The sequence below is a fragment of the Ambystoma mexicanum genome, chromosome 4p, assembly GCF_040938575.1.
Source record: "Ambystoma mexicanum isolate Mex_15411 chromosome 4p, UKY_AmexF1_1, whole genome shotgun sequence".
Lineage (NCBI taxonomy): Eukaryota > Metazoa > Chordata > Amphibia > Caudata > Ambystomatidae > Ambystoma > Ambystoma mexicanum.
This window is the reverse complement of record NC_090927.1, coordinates 86,594,423-86,616,885: the sequence shown is the minus strand read 5'-3', so window position 1 is coordinate 86,616,885 and position 22,463 is coordinate 86,594,423.

The window sequence follows — 22,463 nt, the reverse complement described above, 5'->3', positions numbered from 1 at the left end:
GGTCCTTTATAGTATGGTGCATTAGGGATATGCTCATTCCGGGTCAGGGTCCTTTATAGTATGATGCATTAGGGATATGCTCATTCCGGGTTAGGGTCCTTTATAGTATGATGAATTAGGGATATGCTCATTCAGGGTTAGGATCATTTATAGAATGATGCATTAGGGATATGCTCATTCCGGGTTGGGGTCCTTTATAGTATGGTGCATTAGGGATATGCTCATTCCGGGTTAGGGTCATTTATAGTATGATGCATTAGGGATATGCTCATTCCGGGTTAGGGTCATTTATAGTATGATGCATTAGGGATATGCTCATTCGTGTGGGGGTCATTTATAGTATGGTGCAGTAGGGATATGCTCATTCCGGGTTATGGTCCTTTATAGTATGGTGCATTAGGGATAAGCTCATTCCGGGTTAGGGTCTTTTATAGTATGATGCATTAGGGATATGCTCATTACGGGTTAGGGTAATTTATAGTATGATGCATTAGGGATATGCTCATTCCGGGTTAGGGTCCTTTATAGTATGATGCATTAGGGATATGCTCATTCCGGGTGAGGGTCATTTATAGTATGATGCATTAGGGATATGCTCATTCCGGGTTAGGGTCCTTTACAGTATGATACATTAGGGATATGCTCATTCCGGGTTAGGGTCATTTATAGAATGATGCATCATGGATATGCTCATTCCGGGTTAGGGTCCTTTATAGTATTATGCATTAGGGATATGCTCATTCCGGATAAGGTTCCTTTATAGTATGATGCATTAGGGATAGGCTCATTCCGGTATAGGGTCCTTTAGAGTATGATGCATTAGGGATATGCTCATTCCGGGTTAGGGTCCTTTATAGTATAATGCATTAGGGATATGCCCATTCCGGATAAGGGTCCTTTATACTATGATGCATTAGGGATATGCTCATTCCGGGTTAGGGTCATTTATAGAATGATGCATTAGGGATATGGTCATTCCGGGTTAGGGTCCTTTAAAGTATGAAGCATTAGGGATATGCTCATTCCGGGTTAGGGTCCTTTATAGTATGATGCATTAGTGAATGCTCATTCCGGGTTAGGGTCCTTTATAGTATTATGCATTGGGGATATGCTAATTCCGTGTTAGGGTAATTTATAGTATGATGCATTAGGGATATGCTCCTTCAGGGTTAGGGTCGTTTATAGTATGATGTATTAGGGATATGCTCATTCCGGGATAGGGTAATTTGTATTATGATGCATTAGGGATATCCTCATTCCGGGTTAAGGTCCTTTATAATATGATGCATTAGGGATATGCTAATTCCGGGTTAGGGTCCTTTATAGTATGATGCATTAGGGATATGCTCATTCCGGGTAGGGTCCTTTATAGTATGATGCATTAGGTATATGCTCATTCCGGGTTAGGGTCCATTATAGTATTATGCATTAGGGATATGCTCATTCCGGATAAGGGTCCTTTATAGTATGATGCATTAGGGATATGCTCATTCCGGGATAGGGTCCATTATAGTATGATTCATTAGGGATATGCTCATTCCGGGTTAGGGTCCTTTATAGTATGATGCATTAGGGATATGTTCATTCCGGGTAAGGGTCCTTTATACTAGGATGAATTAGGGATATGCTCATTCCGGGTTAGGGTCATTTATAGAATGATGCATTAGGGATATGCTCATTCCGGGTTAGGGTCCTTTATAGTATGATGCTTTAGGGATATGCTCATTCCGGGTTAGGGTCCTTTATAGTATGATGCATTAGGGATATGCTCATTCCGGGTTAGGGTTCTTTATAGTATGATGCATTAGGGATATGCTCATTCCGGGTTAGGGTCCTTTATATTATGATGCATTAGGGATATGCTCATTCCGGGTTAGGGTCCTTTATAGTATGATGCATTAGGGATATGCCCATTCCGGGTTAGGGTCCTTTATAGTATGATGCATTAGGGATATGCTCATTCCGGGTTAGGGTCCTTTATAGTATGATGCATTAGGGATATGCTCATTCCAGGTTAGGGTTCTTTATAGTATGATGCATTAGGGATATGCTCATTCCGGGCATAGGGTCCTTTATAGTATGATGCATTAGGGATATGCTCATTCCGGGTTAGGTTCATTTATAGTATGATGCATTAGCGATATGCTCATTCCCGGTTACGGTCCTTCATAGTATGATGCATTAGGGATATGCTCATTCCTGGTAGGGTCCTTTATAGTATGATGCATTAGGTATATGCACATTCTGGGTTAGGGTCCATTATAGTATTATGCATTAGGGATATGCTCATTCCGGATAAGGGTCCTTTATAGTATGATGCATTAGGGATATGTTCATTCCGGGATAGGGTGCTTTATAGTATGATTCATTAGGGATATGCTCATTCCGGGTTAGGGTCCTTTATAGTATGATGCTTTAGGGCTATGCTCATTCCGGGTAAGGGTCCTTTATACTAGGATGAATTAGGGATATGCTCATTCCGGGTTAGGGTCATTTATAGAATGATGCATTAGGGATATGCTCATTCCGGGTTAGGGTCCTTTATAGTATGGTGCATTAGGGATATGCTCATTCCGGGTCAGGGTCCTTTATAGTATGATGCATTAGGGATATGCTCATTCTGGGTTAGGGTCCTTTATAGTATGATGCATTAGGGATATGCTCATTCCGGGTTAGGGTCCTTTATAGTATGATGCATTAGGGATATGCTCATTCCGGGTTAGGGTCATTTATAGTATGATGCATTAGGGATATGCTCATTCCGGGTTAGGGTCATTTATAGTATTATGCATTAGGGATATGCTCATTCGTGTGGGGGTCATTTATAGTATGGTGCAGTAGGGATATGCTCATTCCGGGTTAGGGTCCTTTATAGTATGGTGCATTAGGGATAAGCTCATTCCGGGTTAGGGTCCTTTATAGTATGATGCATTAGGGATATGCTCATTCCGGGTTAGTGTAATTTATAGTATGATGCATTAGGGATATGCTCATTCCGGGTTAGGGTCCTTTATAGTATGATGCATTAGGGATATGCTCATTCCGGGGAAGGGTCATTTATAGTATGATGCATTGGGGATATGCTCATTCCGGGTTAGGGTCCTTTACAGTATGATGCATTAGGGATATGCTCATTCCGGGTTAGGGTCATTTATAGAATGATGCATCATGGATATGCTCATTCCGGGTTAGGGTCATTTATAGTATGATGCATTAGGGATATGCTCATTCCGGATAAGGTTCCTTTATAGTATGATGCATTAGGGCTAGGCTCATTCCGGTATAGGGTCCTTTAGAGTATGATGCATTAGGGATATGCTCATTCCGGGTCAGGGTCCTTTATAGTATGATGCATTAGGGATATGCTCATTCCGGGTTAGGGTCCTTTATAGTATGATGAATTAGGGATATGCTCATTCAGGGTTAGGATCATTTATAGTATGATGCATTAGGGATATGCTCATTCCGGGTTGGGGTCCTTTATAGTATGGTGCATTAGGGATATGCTCATTCCGGGTTAGGGTCATTTATAGTATGATGCATTAGGGATATGCTCATTCCGGGTTAGGGTCATTTATAGTATGATGCATTAGGGATATGCTCATTCGTGTGGGGGTCATTTATAGTATGGTGCAGTAGGGATATGCTCATTCCGGGTTATGGTCCTTTATAGTATGGTGCATTAGGGATAAGCTCATTCCGGGTTAGGGTCTTTTATAGTATGATGCATTAGGGATATGCTCATTCCGGGTTAGGGTAATTTATAGTATGATGCATTAGGGATATGCTCATTCCGGGTTAGGGTCCTTTATAGTATGATGCATTAGGGATATGCTCATTCCGGGTGAGGGTCATTTATAGTATGATGCATTAGGGATATGCTCATTCCGGGTTAGGGTCCTTTACAGTATGATACATTAGGGATATGCTCATTCCGGGTTAGGGTCATTTATAGAATGATGCATCATGGATATGCTCATTCCGGGTTAGGGTCCTTTATAGTATTATGCATTAGGGATATGCTCATTCCGGATAAGGTTCCTTTATAGTATGATGCATTAGGGATAGGCTCATTCCGGTATAGGGTCCTTTAGAGTATGATGCATTAGGGATATGCTCATTCCGGGTTAGGGTCCTTTATAGTATAATGCATTAGGGATATGCCCATTCCGGATAAGGGTCCTTTATACTATGATGCATTAGGGATATGCTCATTCCGGGTTAGGGTCATTTATAGAATGATGCATTAGGGATATGGTCATTCCGGGTTAGGGTCCTTTAAAGTATGAAGCATTAGGGATATGCTCATTCCGGTTTAGGGTCCTTTATAGTATGATGCATTAGGGATATGCTCATTCCGGGTTAGGGTCCTTTATAGTATTATGCATTGGGGATATGCTCATTCCGTGTTAGGGTCATTTATAGTATGATGCATTAGGGATATGCTCCTTCAGGGTTAGGGTCGTTTATAGTATGATGTATTAGGGATATGCTCATTCCGGGATAGGGTAATTTGTATTATGATGCATTAGGGATATCCTCATTCCGGGTTAAGGTCCTTTATAATATGATGCATTAGGGATATGCTAATTCCGGGTTAGGGTCCTTTATAGTATGATGCATTAGGGATATGTTCATTCCGGGTAAGGGTCCTTTATACTAGGATGAATTAGGGATATGCTCATTCCGGGTTAGGGTCATTTATAGAATGATGCATTAGGGATATGCTCATTCCGGGTTAGGGTCCTTTATAGTATGATGCTTTAGGGATATGCTCATTCCGGGTTAGGGTCCTTTATAGTATGATGCATTAGGGATATGCTCATTCCGGGTTAGGGTTCTTTATAGTATGATGCATTAGGGATATGCTCATTCCGGGTTAGGGTCCTTTATATTATGATGCATTAGGGATATGCTCATTCCGGGTTAGGGTCCTTTATAGTATGATGCATTAGGGATATGCCCATTCCGGGTTAGGGTCCTTTATAGTATGATGCATTAGGGATATGCTCATTCCGGTTTAGGGTCCTTTATAGTATGATGCATTAGGGATATGCTCATTCCGGGTTAGGGTTCTTTATAGTATGATGCTTTAGGGATATGCTCATTCCGGGCATAGGGTCCTTTATAGTATGATGCATTAGGGATATGCTCATTCCGGGTTCGGTTCATTTATAGTATGATGCATTAGCGATATGCTCATTCCCGGTTACGGTCCTTCATAGTATGATGCATTAGGGATATGCTCATTCCTGGTAGGGTCCTTTATAGTATGATGCATTAGGTATATGCACATTCTGGGTTAGGGTCCATTATAGTATTATGCATTAGGGATATGCTCATTCCGGGTCAGGGTCCTTTATAGTATGATGCATTAGGGATATGCTCATTCTGGGTTAGGGTCCTTTATAGTATGATGCATTAGGGATATGCTCATTCCAGGTTAGGGTCCTTTATAGTATGATGCATTAGGGATATGCTCATTCCGGGTTAGGGTCATTTATAGTATGATGCATTAGGGATATGCTCATTCCGGGTTAGGGTCATTTATAGTATGATGCATTAGGGATATGCTCATTCGTGTGGGGGTCATTTATAGTATGGTGCAGTAGGGATATGCTCATTCCGGGTTAGGGTCCTTTATAGTATGGTGCATTAGGGATAAGCTCATTCCGGGTTAGGGTCCTTTATAGTATGATGCATTAGGGATATGCTCATTCCGGGTTAGGGTAATTTATAGTATGATGCATTAGGGATATGCTCATTCCGGGTTATGGTCCTTTATAGTATGATGCATTAGGGATATGCTCATTCCGGGGGAGGGTCATTTATAGTATGATGCATTGGGGATATGCTCATTCCGGGTTAGGGTCCTTTACAGTATGATGCATTAGGGATATGCTCATTCCGGGTTAGGGTCATTTATAGAATGATGCATCATGGATATGCTCATTCCGGGTTAGGGTCATTTATAGTATGATGCATTAGGGATATGCTCATTCCGGATAAGGTTCCTTTATAGTATGATGCATTAGGGCTAGGCTCATTCCGGTATAGGGTCCTTTAGAGTATGATGCATTAGGGATATGCTCATTCCGGGTCAGGGTCCTTTATAGTATGATGCATTAGGGATATGCTCATTCCGGGTTAGGGTCCTTTATAGTATGATGAATTAGGGATATGCTCATTCAGGGTTAGGATCATTTATAGTATGATGCATTAGGGATATGCTCATTCCGGGTTGGGGTCCTTTATAGTATGGTGCATTAGGGATATGCTCATTCCGGGTTAGGGTCATTTATAGTATGATGCATTAGGGATATGCCCATTCCGGGTTAGGGTCATTTATAGTATGATGCATTAGGGATATGCTCATTATTGTGGGGGTCATTTATAGTATGGTGCAGTAGGGATATGCTCATTCCGGGTTATGGTCCTTTATAGTATGGTGCATTAGGGATAAGCTCATTCCGGGTTAGGGTCTTTTATAGTATGATGCATTAGGGATATGCTCATTCCGGGTTAGGGTAATTTATAGTATGATGCATTAGGGATATGCTCATTCCGGGTTAGGGTCCTTTATAGTATGATGCATTAGGGATATGCTCATTCCGGGTGAGGGTCATTTATAGTATGATGCATTAGGGATATGCTCATTCCGGGTTAGGGTCCTTTACAGTATGATACATTAGGGATATGCTCATTCCGGGTTAGGGTCATTTATAGAATGATGCATCATGGATATGCTCATTCCGGGTTAGGGTCCTTTATAGTATTATGCATTAGGGATATGCTCATTCCGGATAAGGTACCTTTATAGTATGATGCATTAGGGATAGGCTCATTCCGGTATAGGGTCCTTTAGAGTATGATGCATTAGGGATATGCTCATTCCGGGTTAGGGTCCTTTATAGTATAATGCATTAGGGATATGCCCATTCCGGATAAGGGTCCTTTATACTATGATGCATTAGGGATATGCTCATTCCGGGTTAGGGTCATTTATAGAATGATGCATTAGGGATATGGTCATTCCGGGTTAGGGTCCTTTAAAGTATGAAGCATTAGGGATATGCTCATTCCGGGTTAGGGTCCTTTATAGTATGATGCATTAGGGATATGCTCATTCCGGGTTAGGGTCCTTTATAGTATTATGCATTGGGGATATGCTCATTCCGTGTTAGGGTCATTTATAGTATGATGCATTAGGGATATGCTCCTTCAGGGTTAGGGTCGTTTATAGTATGATGTATTAGGGATATGCTCATTCCGGGATAGGGTAATTTGTATTATGATGCATTAGGGATATCCTCATTCCGGGTTAAGGTCCTTTATAATATGATGCATTAGGGATTTGCTAATTCCGGGTTAGGGTCCTTTATAGTATGATGCATTAGGGATATGCTCATTCCGGGTAGGGTCCTTTATAGTATGATGCATTAGGTATATGCTCATTCCGGGTTAGGGTCCATTATAGTATTATGCATTAGGGATATGCTCATTCCGGATAAGGGTCCTTTATAGTATGATGCATTAGGGATATGCTCATTCCGGGATAGGGTCCATTATAGTATGATTCATTAGGGATATGCTCATTCCGGGTTAGGGTCCTTTATAGTATGATGCATTAGGGATATGTTCATTCCGGGTAAGGGTCCTTTATACTAGGATGAATTAGGGATATGCTCATTCCGGGTTAGGGTCATTTATAGAATGATGCATTAGGGATATGCTCATTCCGGGTTAGGGTCCTTTATAGTATGATGCTTTAGGGATATGTCCATTCCGGGTTAGGGTCCTTTATAGTATGATGCATTAAGGATATGCTCATTCCGGGTTAGGGTTCTTTATAGTATGATGCATTAGGGATATGCTCATTCCGGGTTAGGGTCCTTTATATTATGATGCATTAGGGATATGCTCATTCCGGGTTAGGGTCCTTTATAGTATGATGCATTAGGGATATGCCCATTCCGGGTTAGGGTCCTTTATAGTATGATGCATTAGGGATATGCTCATTCCGGGTTAGGGTCCTTTATAGTATGATGCATTAGGGATATGCTCATTCCGGGTTAGGGTTCTTTATAGTATGATGCTTTAGGGATATGCTCATTCCGGGCATAGGGTCCTTTATAGTATGATGCATTAGGGATATGCTCATTCCGGGTTCGGTTCATTTATAGTATGATGCATTAGCGTTATGCTCATTCCCGGTTACGGTCCTTCATAGTATGATGCATTAGGGATATGTTCATTCCGGGATAGGGTGCTTTATAGTATGATTCATTAGGGATATGCTCATTCCGGGTTAGGGTCCTTTATAGTATGATGCATTAGGGCTATGCTCATTCCGGGTAAGGGTCCTTTATACTAGGATGAATTAGGGATATGCTCATTCCGGGTTAGGGTCATTTATAGAATGATGCATTAGGGATATGCTCATTCCGGGTTAGGGTCCTTTATAGTATGGTGCATTAGGGATATGCTCATTCCGGGTCAGGGTCCTTTATAGTATGATGCATTAGGGATATGCTCATTCTGGGTTAGGGTCCTTTATAGTATGATGCATTAGGGATATGCTCATTCCGGGTTAGGGTCCTTTATAGTATGATGCATTAGGGATATGCTCATTCCGGGTTAGGGTCATTTATAGTATGATGCATTAGGGATATGCTCATTCCGGGTTAGGGTCATTTATAGTATGATGCATTAGGGATATGCTCATTCGTGTGGGGGTCATTTATAGTATGGTGCAGTAGGGATATGCTCATTCCGGGTTAGGGTCCTTTATAGTATGGTGCATTAGGGATAAGCTCATTCCGGGTTAGGGTCCTTTATAGTATGATGCATTAGGGATATGCTCATTCCGGGTTAGGGTAATTTATAGTATGATGCATTAGGGATATGCTCATTCCGGGTTAGGGTCCTTTATAGTATGATACATTAGGGATATGCTCATTCCGGGGGAGGGTCATTTATAGTATGATGCATTGGGGATATGCACATTCCGGGTTAGGGTCCTTTACAGTATGATGCATTAGGGATATGCTCATTCCGGGTTAGGGTCATTTATAGAATGATGCATCATGGATATGCTCATTCCGGGTTAGGGTCATTTATAGTATGATGCATTAGGGATATGCTCATTCCGGATAAGGTTCCTTTATAGTATGATGCATTAGGGCTAGGCTCATTCCGGTATAGGGTCCTTTAGAGTATGATGCATTAGGGATATGCTCATTCCGGGTTAGGGTCCTTTATAGTATAATGCATTAGGGATATGCCCATTCCGGATAAGGGTCCTTTATACTATGATGCATTAGGGATATGCTCATTCCGGGTTAGGGTCATTTATAGAATGATGCATTAGGGATATGGTCATTCCGGGTTAGGGTGCTTTATAGTATGAAGCATTAGGGATATGCTCATTCCGGGTTAAGGTCCTTTATAGTATGATGCATTAGGGATATGCCACTTCCGGGTGAGGGTCCTTTATAGTATTATGCATTGGGGATATGCTCATTCCGTGTAGGGTCATTTATAGTATGATGCATTAGGGATATGCTCCTTCAGGGTTAGGGTCGTTTATAGTATGATGTATTAGGGATATGCTCATTCCGGGTTAGGGTAATTTGTAGTATGATGCGTTAGGGATATCCTCATTCCGGGTTAAGGTCCTTTATAATATGATGCATTTGGGATATGCTAATTCCGGGTTAGGGTCCTTTATAGTATGATGCATTACGGATATGCTCATTCCGGGTAGGGTCCTTTATAGTATGATGCATTAGGTATATGCTCATTCCGGGTTAGGGTCCATTATAGTATTATGCATTAGGTATATGCTCATTCCGGATAAGGGTCCTTTATAGTATGATGCATTAGGGATATGCTCATTCCGGGATAGGGTCCATTATAGTATGATTCATTAGGGATATGCTCATTCCGGGTTAGGGTCCTTTATAGTATGATGCATTAGGGATATGTTCATTCCGGGTAAGGGTCCTTTATACTAGGATGAATTAGGGATATGCTCATTCCGGATTAGGGTCATTTATAGAATGATGCATTAGGGATATGCTCATTCCGGGTTAGGGTCCTTTATAGTATGATGCATTAGGGATATGCTCATTCCGGGTTAGGTTCATTTATAGTATGATGTATTAGGGATATGCTCATTCCGGGTTAGGGTCCTTTATAGTATGATGCATTAGGGATATGCTCATTCCGTGTAGGGTCCTTTATAGTATGATGCATTAGGTATATGCTCATTCCGGGTTAGGGTCCATTAAAGTATTATGCATTAGGGATATGCTCATTCCGGATAAGGGTCCTTTATAGTATGATGCATTAGGGATATGCTCATTCCGGGATAGGGTCCTTTATAGTGTGATTCATTAGGGATATGCTTATTCTGGGTTAGGGTCCTTTATAGTATGATGTATTAGGGATATGCTCATTCCGGGTAAGGGTCCTTTATACTAGGATGAATTAGGGATATGCTCATTCCGGGTTAGGGTCATTTATGGAATGATGCATTAGGGATATGCTCATTCCAGGTTAGGGTCCTTTATAGTATGATACATTAGGGATATGTTAATTCCGGGTAAGGGTCCTTCATACTAGGGTGAATTAGGGATATACTCTTTCCGGGTTAGGGTCATTTATAGAATGATGCATTAGGGATATGCTCATTCCGGATTAAGGTCCTTTATAATATGATGCATTAGGGATATGCTCTTTCCGGGTTAGGTTCATTTATAGTATGATGCATTAGGGATATGCTCATTCCGGGTTAGGGTCCTTTATAGTATGATGCATTAGGGATATGCTCATTCCGGGTTAGGGTCCAATATAGTATTATGCATTAGGGATATGCTCATTCCGGATAAGGGTCCTTTATAGTATGATCCATTAGGGATATGCTCATTCCGGGATAGGGTCCTTTATAGTGTGATTCATTAGGGATATGCTTATTCTGGGTTAGCGTCCTTTATAGTATGATGTATTAGGGATATGCTCATTCCGGGTAAGGGTCCTTTATACTAGGATGAATTAGGGATATACTCATTCCGGGTTAGGGTCATTTATGGAATGATGCATTAGGGATATGCTCATTCCAGGTTAGGGTCCTTTATAGTATGATGCATTAGGGATATGTTAATTCCGGGTAAGGGTCCTTCATACTAGGGTGAATTAGGGATATACTCTTTCCGGGTTAGGGTCATTTATAGAATGATGCATTAGGGATATGCTCATTCCGGATTAAGGTCCTTTATAATATGATGCATTAGGGATATGCTCTTTCTGGGTTAGGTTCATTTATAGTATGATGCATTAGGGATATGCTCATTCCGGGTTAGGGTCCTTTATAGTATGATGCATTAGGGATATGCTCATTCCGGGTTAGGGTCCAATATAGTATTATGCATTAGGGATATGCTCATTCCGGATAAGGGTCATTTATAGTATGATCCATTAGGGATATGCTCATTCCGGGATAGGGTCCTTTATAGTATTATTCATTAGGGATATGCTCATTCCGGGTTAGGGTCCTTTATAGTATGATGCATTAGGGATATGCTCATTCCGGGTAAGGGTCCTTTATACTAGGATGAATTAGGGATATGCTAATTCCGGGTTAGGGTCATTTATAGAATGATGCATTAGGGATAAGCTCATTCCTTTTTAGGGTCCTTTATAGTATGATGCATTAGGGATATGCTCATTCCGGGTTAGGGTCCTTTATTGTGTGATGCATTAGGGATATGCTCATTCCGGGTTAGGGTCCTTTATAGTATGATGCATTAGGGATATGCTCATTCCGGATTAAGGTCCTTTATAATATGATGCATTAGGGATATGCTCATTCCGGGTTAGGTTCATTTATAGTATGATGCATCAGGGATACGCTCATTCCGGGTTAGGGTCCTTTATCCTATGATGCATTAGGGATATGCTCATTCCGGGTTAGGGTCCTTTATAGTATGATGCATTAGGGATATGCTCATTCCGGGTAAGGGTCCTTCATACTAGGATGAATTAGGGATATACTCTTTCCGGGTTAGGGTCATTTATAGAATGATGCATTAGGGATATGCTCATTCCGGGTTAGGGTCCTTTATAGTATGATGCATTAGGGATATGCTCATTCCGGGTTAGGTTCATTTATAGTATGATGCATTAGGGATATGCTCATTCCGGGTTAGGGTCCTTTATAGTATGATGCATTAGGGATATGCTCATTCCGTGTAGGGTCCTTTATAGTATGATGCATTAGGTATATGCTCATTCCGGGTTAGGGTCCATTAAAGTATTATGCATTAGGGATATGCTCATTCCGGATAAGGGTCCTTTATAGTATGATGCATTAGGGATATGCTCATTCCGGGATAGGGTCCTTTATAGTGTGATTCATTAGGGATATGCTTATTCTGGGTTAGGGTCCTTTATAGTATGATGTATTAGGGATATGCTCATTCCGGGTAAGGGTCCTTTATACTAGGATGAATTAGGGATATGCTCATTCCGGGTTAGGGTCATTTATGGAATGATGCATTAGGGATATGCTCATTCCAGGTTAGGGTCCTTTATAGTATGATGCATTAGGGATATGTTAATTCCGGGTAAGGGTCCTTCATACTAGGGTGAATTAGGGATATACTCTTTCCGGGTTAGGGTCATTTATAGAATGATGCATTAGGGATATGCTCATTCCGGATTAAGGTCCTTTATACTATGATGCATTAGGGATATGCTCATTCCGGGTTAGGGTCCAATATACTATTATGCATTAGGGATATGCTCATTCCGGATAAGGGTCCTTTATAGTATGATCCATTAGGGATATGCTCATTCCGGGATAGGGTCCTTTATAGTATTATTCATTAGGGATATGCTCATTCCGGGTTAGGGTCCTTTATAGTATGATGCATTAGGGATATGCTCATTCCGGGTAAGGGTCCTTTATACTAGGATGAATTAGGGATATGCTAATTCCGGGTTAGGGTCATTTATAGAATGATGCATTAGGGATAAGCTCATTCCGTTTTAGGGTCCTTTATAGTATGATGCATTAGGGATATGCTCATTCCGGGTTAGGGTCCTTTATAGTGTGATGCATTAGGGATATGCTCATTCCGGGTTAGGGTCCTTTATAGTATGATGCATTAGGGATATGCTCATTCCGGATTAAGGTCATTTATAATATGATGCATTAGGGATATGCTCATTCCGGGTTAGGTTCATTTATAGTATGATGCATCAGGGATATGCTCATTCTGGGTTAGGGTCCTTTATCGTATGATGCATTAGGGATATGCTCATTCCGGGTTAGGGTCCTTTATAGTATGATGCATTAGGGATATGCTCATTCCGGGTAAGGGTCCTTCATACTAGGATGAATTAGGGATATACTCTTTCCGGGTTAGGGTCATTTATAGAATGATGCATTAGGGATATGCTCATTCCGGATTAAGGTCCTTTATAATATGATGCATTAGGGATATGCTCATTCCGGGTTAGGTTCATTTATAGTATGATGCATTAGGCATATGCTCATTCCGGGTTAGGGTCATTTATAGTATGATGCATTAGGTATATGCTCATTCCGGGTTAGGGTCATTTATAGTATGATGCATTAGGGATATGCTCATTCGTGTGGGGGTCATTTATAGTATGGTGCAGTAGGGATATGCTCATTCCGGGTTAGGGTCCTTTATAGTATGGTTCATTAGGGATAAGCTCATTCCGGGTTAGGGTCGTTTATAGTATGATGCATTAGGGATATGCTCATTCCGGGTTAGGGTAATTTATAGTATGATGCATTAGGGATATGCTCATTCCGGGTTAGGGTCCTTTATAGTATGATGCATTAGGGATATGCTCATTCCGGGTGAGGGTCATTTATAGTATGATGCATTTGGGATATGCTCATTCCTGGTTAGGGTCCTTTACAGTATGATGCATCAGGGATATGCTCATTCCGGGTTAGGGTCATTTATAGAATGATGCATCATGGATATGCTCATTCCGGGTTAGGGTCCTTTATAGTATTATGCATTAGGGATATGCTCATTCCGGATAAGGTTCCTTTATAGTATGATGCATTAGGGATAGGCTCATTCCGGTATAGGGTCCTTTAGAGTATGATGCATTAGGGATATGCTCATTCTGGGTTAGGGTCCTTTATAGTATAATGCATTAGGGATATGCCCATTCCGGATAAGGATCCTTTATACTATGATGCATTAGGGATATGCTCATTCCGGGTTAGGGTCATTTATAGAATGATGCATTAGGGATATGGTCATTCCGGGTTAGGGTCCTTTATAGTATGAAGCATTAGGGATATGCTCATTCCGGGTTAGGGTCCTTTATAGTATGATGCATTAGGGATATGCTCCTTCAGGGTTAGGGTCGCTTATAGTATGATATATTAGGGATATGCTCATTCCGGGTTAGGGTAATTTGTAGTATGATGCATTAGGGATAGGCTCATTCCGGGTTAAGGTCCTTTAGAGTATGATGCATTAGGGATATGCTAATTCCGGGTTAGGGTCCTTTATAGTATAATGCATTAGGGATATGCCCATTCCGGATAAGGATCCTTTATACTATGATGCATTAGGTATATGCTCATTCCGGGTTAGGGTCCATTATAGTATTATGCATTAGGGTTTTGCTCATTCCGGATAAGGGTCCTTTATAGTATGATGCATTAGGGATATGCTCATCCCGGGATAGGGTCCATTATAGTATGATTCATTAGGGATATGCTCATTCCGGGTTAGGGTCCTTTATAGTATGATGCATTAGGGATATGTTCATTCTGGGTAAGGGTCCTTTATACTAGGATGAATTAGGGATATGCTCATTCCGGGTTAGGGTCATTTATAGAATGATGCATTAGGGATATGCTCATTCCGGGTTAGGGTCCTTTATAGTATGATGCATTAGGGATATGCTCATTCCGGGTTAGGTTCATTTATAGTATGATGCATTAGGGATATGCTCATTCCGGGTTAGGGTCCTTTATAGTATGATGCATTAGGGATATGCTCATTCCGGGTAGGGTCCTTTATAGTATGATGCATTAGGTATATGCTCATTCCGGGTTAGGGTCCATTATAGTATTATGCATTAGGGATATGCTCATTCCGGATAAGGGTCCTTTATAGTATGATGCATTAGGGATATGCTCATTCCGGATTAAGGTCATTTATAATATGATGCATTAGGGATATGCTCATTCCGGGTTAGGTTCATTTATAGTATGATGCATCAGGGATATGCTCATTCTGGGTTAGGGTCCTTTATCGTATGATGCATTAGGGATATGCTCATTCCGGGTTAGGGTCCTTTATAGTATGATGCATTAGGGATATGCTCATTCCGGGTAAGGGTCCTTCATACTAGGATGAATTAGGGATATACTCTTTCCGGGTTAGGGTCATTTATAGAATGATGCATTAGGGATATGCTCATTCCGGATTAAGGTCCTTTATAATATGATGCATTAGGGATATGCTCATTCCGGGTTAGGTTCATTTATAGTATGATGCATTAGGCATATGCTCATTCCGGGTTAGGGTCATTTATAGTATGATGCATTAGGGATATGCTCATTCCGGGTTAGGGTCATTTATAGTATGATGCATTAGGGATATGCTCATTCTGTGGGGGTCATTTATAGTATGGTGCAGTAGGGATATGCTCATTCCGGGTTAGGGTCCTTTATAGTATGGTTCATTAGGGATAAGCTCATTCCGGGTTAGGGCCCTTTATAGTATGATGCATTAGGGATATGCTCATTCCGGGTTAGGGTAATTTATAGTATGATGCATTAGGGATATGCTCATTCCGGGTTAGGGTCCTTTATAGTATGATGCATTAGGGATATGCTCATTCCGGGTGAGGGTCATTTATAGTATGATGCATTTGGGATATGCTCATTCCTGGTTAGGGTCCTTTACAGTATGATGCATCAGGGATATGCTCATTCCGGGTTAGGGTCATTTATAGAATGATGCATCATGGATATGCTCATTCCGGGTTAGGGTCCTTTATAGTATTATGCATTAGGGATATGCTCATTCCGGATAAGGTTCCTTTATAGTATGATGCATTAGGGATAGGCTCATTCCGGTATAGGGTCCTTTAGAGTATGATGCATTAGGGATATGCTCATTCTGGGTTAGGGTCCTTTATAGTATAATGCATTAGGGATATGCCCATTCCGGATAAGGATCCTTTATACTATGATGCATTAGGGATATGCTCATTCCGGGTTAGGGTCATTTATAGAATGATGCATTAGGGATATGGTCATTCCGGGTTAGGGTCCTTTATAGTATGAAGCATTAGGGATATGCTCATTCCGGGTTAGGGTCCTTTATAGTATGATGCATTAGGGATATGCTCCTTCAGGGTTAGGGTCGTTTATAGTATGATATATCAGGGATATGTTCATTCCGGGTTAGGGTAATTTGTAGTATGATGCATTAGGGATAGGCTCATTCCGGGTTAAGGTCCTTTAGAGTATGATGCATTAGGGATATGCTAATTCCGGGTTAGGGTCCTTTATAGTATAATGCATTAGGGATATGCCCATTCCGGATAAGGATCCTTTATACTATGATGCATTAGGTATATGCTCATTCCGGGTTAGGGTCCATTATAGTATTATGCATTAGGGTTTTGCTCATTCCGGATAAGGGTCCTTTATAGTATGATGCATTAGGGATATGCTCATCCCAGGATAGGGTCCATTATAGTATGATTCATTAGGGATATGCTCATTCCGGGTTAGGGTCCTTTATAGTATGATGCATTAGGGATATGTTCATTCTGGGTAAGGGTCCTTTATACTAGGATGAATTAGGGATATGCTCATTCCGGGTTAGGGTCATTTATAGAATGATGCATTAGGGATATGCTCATTCCGGGTTAGGGTCCTTTATAGTATGATGCATTAGGGATATGCTCATTCCGGGTTAGGTTCATTTATAGTATGATGCATTAGGGATATGCTCATTCCGGGTTAGGGTCCTTTATAGTATGATGCATTAGGGATATGCTCATTCCGGGTAGGGTCCTTTATAGTATGATGCATTAGGTATATGCTCATTCCGGGTTAGGGTCCATTATAGTATTATGCATTAGGGATATGCTCATTCCGGATAAGGGTCCTTTATAGTATGATGCATTAGGGATATGCTCATTCCGGGATAGGGTCCTTTATAGTGTGAATCATTAGGGATACGCTTATTCTGGGTTAGGGTCCTTTATAGTATGATGTATTAGGGATATGCTCATTCCGGGTAAGGGTCCTTTATACTAGGATGAATTAGGGATATGCTCATTCCGGGTTAGGGTCATTTATGGAATGATGCATTAGGGATATGCTCATTCCAGGTTAGGGTCCTTTATAGTATGATGCATTAGGGATATGTTAATTCCGGGTAAGGGTCCTTCATACTAGGATGAATTAGGGATATACTCTTTCCGGGTTAGGGTCATTTATAGAATGATGCATTAGGGATATGCTCATTCCGGATTAAGGTCCTTTATAATATGATGCATTTGGGATATGCTCTTTCCGGGTTAGGTTCATTTATAGTATGATGCATTAGGGATATGCTCATTCCGGGTTAGGGTCCTTTATAGTATGATGCATTAGGGATATGCTCATTCCGGGTTAGGGTCCATTATAGTATTATGCATTAGGGTTATGCTCATTCCGGATAAAGGTCCTTTATAGTATGATGCATTAGGGATATGCTCATTCCAGGATAGGGTCCTTTATAGTATAATTCATTAGGGATATGCTAATTCCGGGATAGGGTCATTTATAGAATGATGCATTAGGGATAAGCTCATTCCGTTTTAGGGTCCTTTATAGTATGATGCATTAGGGATATGCTCATTCCGGGTTAGGGTCCTTTATAGTATGATTCATTAGGGATATGCTCATTCCGGGTTAGGGTCCTTTATAGTATGATGCATTAGGGATATGCTCATTCCAGGTTAGGGTCCTTTATAGTATGATGCATTAGGGATATGTTAATTCCGGGTAAGGGTCCTTCATACTAGGGTGAATTAGGGATATACTCTTTCCGGGTTAGGGTCATTTATAGAATGATGCATTAGGGATATGCTCATTCCGGATTAAGGTCCTTTATAATATGATGCATTAGGGATATGCTCTTTCCGGGTCAGGTTCATTTATAGTATGATGCATTAGGGATATGCTCATTCCGGGTTAGGGTCCTTTATAGTATGATGCATTAGGGATATGCTCATTCCGGGTTAGGGTCCATTATAGTATTATGCATTAGGGATATGCTCATTCCGGATAAGGGTCCTTAATAGTATGATGCATTAGGGATATGCTCATTCTGGGATAGGGTCCTTTATAGTATTATTCATTAGGGATATGCTCATTCCGGGTTAGGGTCCTTTATAGTATGATGCATTAGGGATATGCTCATTCCGGGTAAGGGTCCTTTATACTAGGATGAATTAGGGATATGCTAATTCCGGGTTAGGGTCATTTATAGAATGATGCATTAGGGATAAGCTCATTCCGTTTTAGGGTCCTTTATAGTATGATGCATTAGGGATATGCTCATTCCGGGTTAGGGTCCTTTATAGTATGATGCATCAGGGATATGCTCATTCCGGGTTAGGGTTCTTTATAGTGTGATGCATTAGGGATATGCTCATTCCGGGTTAGGGTCCTTTATAGTATGATGCATTAGGGATATGCTCATTCCGGATTAAGGTCCTTTATAATATGATGCATTAGGGATATGCTCATTCCGGGTTAGGTTCATTTATAGTATGATGCATCAGGGATATGCTCATTCCGGGTTAGGGTCCTTTATAGTATGATGCATTAGGGATATGCTCATTCCGGGTTAGGGTCCTTTATAGTATGATGCATTAGGGATATGCTCATTCCGGGTAAGGGTCCTTCATACTAGGATGAATTAGGGATATACTCTTTCCGGGTTAGGGTCATTTATAGAATGATGCATTAGGGATATGCTCATTCCGGATTAAGGTCCTTTATAATATGATGCATTAGGGATATGCTCATTCCGGGTTAGGTTCATTTATAGTATGATGCATTAGGGATATGCTCATTCCGGGTTAGGGTCCTTTATTGTATGATGCATTAGGGATATGCTCATTCCGAGTTAGGGTCCATTATAGTATTATGCATTAGGGATATGCTCATTCCGGATAAGGGTCCTTTATAGTATGATGCATTAGGGATATGCTCATTCCGGGATAGGGTCCTTTATAGTATGATTCATTAGGGATATGCTCATTCCGGGTTAGGGTCCTTTATAGTATGATGCATTAGGGATATGCTCATTCTGGGTAAGGGTCCTTTATACTAGGATGAATTAGGGATATGCTCATTCCGGGTTAGGGTCATTTATAGAATCATGCATTAGGGATATGCTCATTCCGGGTTAGGGTCCTTTATAGTATGATGCATTAGGGATATGCTCATTCCGGGTTAGGGTCCTTTATAGTATGATGCATTAGGGATATGCTAATCCCGGGTTAGGGTCATTTATAGAATGATGCATTAGGGATATGCTAATTCCGGGTTAGGGTCCTTTATAGTATGATGCATTAGGGATATGCTCATTCCGGGTTAGGGTCCTTTATAGTATGATATATTAGGTATATGCTCATTACGGGTTAGGGTCCATTATAGTATTATGCATTAGGGATATGCTCAGTCCGGATAAGGGTCCTTTATAGCATGATTCATTAGGGATATGCTCATTCCGCGATAGGGTCCTTTATAGTATGATGCATTAGGTATATGCACATTCTGGGTTAGGGTCCATTATAGTATTATGCATTAGGGATATGCTCATTCCGGATAAGGGTCCTTTATAGTATGATGCATTAGGGATATGCTCATTCCGGGATAGGGTCCTTTATAGTATGATTCATTAGGGATATGCTCATTCCGGGTTAGGGTCCTTTATAGTATGATGCATTAGGGATATGCTCATTCCGGGTAAAGGTCCTTTATACTAGGATGAATTAGGGATATGCTCATTCCGGGTTAGGGTCATTTATAGAATGATGCATTAGGGATATGCTCATTCCGGGTTAGGGTCCTTTATAGTATGGTGCATTAGGGATATGCTCATTCCGGGTCAGGGTCCTTTATAGTATGATGCATTAGGGATATGCTCATTCCGGGTTAGGGTCCTTTATAGTATGATGAATTAGGGATATGCTCATTCAGGGTTAGGATCATTTATAGTATGATGCATTAGGGATATGCTCATTCCGGGTTAGGGTCCTTTATAGTATGGTGCATTAGGGATATGCTCATTCCGGGTTAGGGTCATTTATAGTATGATGCATTAGGGATATGCTCATTCCGGGTTAGGGTCATTTATAGTATGATGCATTAGGGATATGCTCATTCGTGCTGGGGTCATTTATAGTATGGTGCAGTAGGGATATGCTCATTCCGGGTTATGGTCCTTTATAGTATGGTGCATTAGGGATAAGCTCATTCCGGGTTAGGGTCCTTTATAGTATGATGCATTAGGGATATGCTCATTCCCGGTTAGGGTAATTTATAGTATGATGCATTAGGGATATGCTCATTCCGGGTTAGAGTCCTTTATAGTATGATGCATTAGGGATATGCTCATTCCGGGTGAGGGTCATTTATAGTATGATGCATTAGGGATATGCTCATTCCGGGTTAGGGTCCTTTACAGTATGATACATTAGGGATATGCTCATTCCGGGTTAGGGTCATTTATAGAATGATGCATCATGGATATGCTCATTCCGGGTTAGGGTCCTTTATAGTATTATGCATTAGGGATATGCTCATTCCGGATAAGGTTCCTTTATAGTATGATGCATTAGGGAGAGGCTCATTCCGGTATAGGGTCCTTTAGAGTATGATGCATTAGGGATATGCTCATTCCGGGTTAGGGTCCTTTATAGTATAATGCATTAGGGATATGCCCATTCCGGATAAGGGTCCTTTATACTATGATGCATTAGGGATATGCTCATTCCGGGTTAGGGTCATTTATAGAATGATGCATTAGGGATATGGTCATTCCGGGTTAGGGTCCTTTAAAGTATGAAGCATTAGGGATATGCTCATTCCGGGTTAGGGTCCTTTATAGTATGATGCATTAGGGATATGCTCATTCCGGGTTAGGGTCCTTTATAGTATTTTGCATTGGGGATATGCTCATTCCGTGTTAGGGTCATTTATAGTATGATGCATTAGGGATATGCTCCTTCAGGGTTAGGGTCGTTTATAGTATGATGTATTAGGGATATGCTCATTCCGGGATAGGGTAATTTGTATTATGATGCATTAGGGATATCCTCATTCCGGGTTAAGGTCCTTGATAATATGATGCATTAGGGATATGCTAATTCCGGGTTAGGGTCCTTTATAGTATGATGCATTAGGGATATGCTCATTCCGGGTAGGGTCCTTTATAGTATGATGCATTAGGTATATGCTCATTCCGGGTTAGGGTCCATTATAGTATTATGCATTAGGGATATGCTCATTCCGGATAAGGGTCCTTTATAGTATGATGCATTAGGGATATGCTCATTCCGGGATAGGGTCCATTATAGTATGATTCATTAGGGATATGCTCATTCCGGGTTAGGGTCCTTTATAGTATGATGCATTAGGGATATGTTCATTCCGGGTAAGGGTCCTTTATACTAGGATGAATTAGGATATGCTCATTCCGGGTTAGGGTCATTTATAGAATGATGCATTAGGGATATGCTCATTCCGGGTTAGGGTCCTTTATAGTATGATGCTTTAGGGATATGCTCATTCCAGGTTAGGGTCCTTTATAGTATGATGCATTAGGGATATGCTCATTCTGGGTTAGGGTTCTTTATAGTATGATGCATTAGGGATATGCTCATTCCGGGTTAGGGTCCTTTATATTATGATGCATTAGGGATATGCTCATTCCGGGTTAGGGTCCTTTATAGTATGATGCATTAGGGATATGCCCATTCCGGGTTAGGGTCCTTTATAGTATGATGCATTAGGGATATGCTCATTCCGGGTTAGGGTCCTTTATAGTATGATGCATTAGGGATATGCTCATTCCGGGTTAGGGTTCTTTATAGTATGATGCATTAGGGATATGCTCATTCCGGGTAGGGTCCTTTATAGTATGATGCATTAGGTATATGCTCATTCCGGGTTAGGGTCCATTATAGTATTATGCATTAGGGATATGCTCATTCCGGATAAGGGTCCTTTATAGTATGATGCATTAGGGATATGCTCATTCCGGGATAGGGTCCATTATAGTATGATTCATTAGGGATATGCTCATTCCGGGTTAGGGTCCTTTATAGTATGATGCATTAGGGATATGTTCATTCCGGGTAAGGGTCCTTTATACTAGGAT